Source organism: Lolium rigidum, chromosome 2, assembly GCF_022539505.1.
Source record: "Lolium rigidum isolate FL_2022 chromosome 2, APGP_CSIRO_Lrig_0.1, whole genome shotgun sequence".
Lineage (NCBI taxonomy): Eukaryota > Viridiplantae > Streptophyta > Magnoliopsida > Poales > Poaceae > Lolium > Lolium rigidum.
The window spans coordinates 124,155,552-124,158,116 of NC_061509.1; positions in this window are offsets into that span (position 1 = coordinate 124,155,552).

Here is a 2,565-nt window from a genome sequence, read left to right on the forward strand (position 1 = left end):
TTATCATCGAAATTCAGAGCTGCATGCATATGAAAAGTCTTAGCAAATACAACATTTCTTATATAGAATATTAAAATAAACGGAAAATAAACTACCTTTTGAGGATGAACCACGGACTTGACGCTTGGTGCGTCTGTCTAGAGCATAGGGAGATTGAAATTTCTTGGGAATTGTTCGCTTTCTCTTCCCAGCCAACTCATCTTCCTCTGATTTAGATATGAACTTGCTAATAGTTACTGCGTCAAGATCAATATCTGAATCTGATGTCACCGGATCAGCATTTTCAATGATGAACGGATTATCCTATGTGCTACCAACATCGCCAAATGGCTTTTCTCGCTGGAGTACCATTCAGTCCACTAGCCTTGGCAAGTGTGCGCATAGCATCATTTGCATTCTTTGCATTACCATTCTTAGCAGGCTCCTTGAATTTTTTTTCCAATTTATCAAATTCATTAGCCAGGTTCATGTCAATTATATGAACAGAATCTCCACCTCGTGCTGAATCGCTCTCTTCCTTGTACATGAACTCTTTTTTATCACGAGGCCCGTTCCGGAAAGAGTTGACATCTTCTTGGTCCTCCATGTTACCGGAAACCGGTGCGGCTGCCGGTTTGTAAGTCACGCCTTCCTTATTAAACATCTCCAATGTTCTCTGCAACACAAAAATATATAAGTTCAGGAACGATTGCATTTTCAATAACAAAAGAAAATGACACAACAGTTAGGCGTTTCACCTGAGCACATAAGGCAGGGATGGTAGCCAACATCTTCTGCAATTGTGCATCTAGGTAACCCGTTAAACGATTTATCAGAATTTCCGTTTGACCGTTATCAATGGGTTTTGGAGCCTGTTTCTTTCTTGGAACAAAGCACTCGCGGGCTTGGCGTTATTCGAGGAGCAGCCACAGGATCTGGCACAACTGGCTCCATCAACCGATACTCTTCAGTGATATTTTCACCAATCTGCACGTTATATAATGCAAGAGTTAAGTACTACAGTTTTGAATTCAGTATTTATATTTACAAAATTAAGTGTGCCTACTCGTAACACTGAAATTAGTACCTTCACGTTACCACGTCCGCGACCATTCTCATAGTCAAAATTGTCTCTCCGCGTGGCCGCTGCTTCATTCCAGTTCCTCATTAGAGGGCGCATGGACAGTTTAGGATTAAATGCACACTCGCCTTCTAGAGGCTGACATTTTTCCCAGTATAGGTACTGCATGTAAACAAAGGAGAGTAAATTAATTATCTATACGTGAAAAATGCAGTGAGATGTACTATGAACAACACTCCGACATAAGAACATACATACCTGCAACATTCCTAAGTTCCCTTTCGGCCACTGACGGATTTGTCTACCTTTTCTTACCAGCCTAATGCTATCCAACAGAACCCTTAGAGTGAATGCGTTCCAATTGATTTTTGACATTCGTTCCACATCTTCTACTAGTGCATAGAACTTGTGTGGAACAATCTTCATCGCCATAGGCGCAAGTACTGTTCCAAGAAGCACTAGGACTACCCTCCTCGAGAAGTCATCATCGGCAAGTTTACTTTTAATGATGTCGTCAATTAATTCATCGATAACGATGTTACCGGTTGATTTGCTTATGAACTGTGGTGGGATGCGATGCTTCACGTCTTCACCTTCCTCGGTAAGAATTTCCCCAGCTGAAAAACCTTCATTAACCAGACCAAGGAGACACTCAACGTCGACAAAACCAAGAGACACCGCGCCATTGTTCTCTCCTATTTCGAATGTACCAGTGGCAGGGTCAAAAACATCAAGCATGAACCTGGAACAAAAATGAACATGAATCAATAACTACTATGCAAAATTAATCCACGAAATACAAATGAAATATGAACATGTAATGCAATATTACGTAATATACATGTGAGAAGGTGTACCTGATCAATATTGTACGCATCTTCACAGAAGGAATCATCATCATACTTCTTAAATTAGTTAGAGCTAGTCTAGCACGTTGATCCACGGTAAGACGGGCCATGAGCCTACACCATTTTTCGATGTTGCAGCAAACTTCACCCCTAAGCTCGTCCATTCTATCAAGGAAAAATACTATATTAAGAGAAAGTAATATGTCACGTACAAAAAACTAAACTAAATGTGCAAGAGGGAGACTTGAATAAAACATGATTTTACATACGATGCGTGAGATGGCATGATTTTACATACGATGTGTGAGATGACATGCTTTGAACGGACAAATCATCGTGAAATATTATACAAAAAAATTGAGAGCAAACATCCGCCCTATATATGAAACCCCTCAATAAAATTTACATCTTAAAAACCGATACTTGCAATGTTTGCTATTTTCATGCTACAAGAGCGATGCATATATAGGCGAACTGACGACAAATGATCCGACTGGATCCGACGTAGTCGGGCATGAAGTCACGTTGAATTTTACGTAACCTAAACGAATTGACTAGAGGTGTGCACATGCATGCACGAAACCAGCACAACAACTCCAAGTCCTAATCACTTAAGAAATTATTGTAACAACTGCAAATCTGAATACACACGGCGAC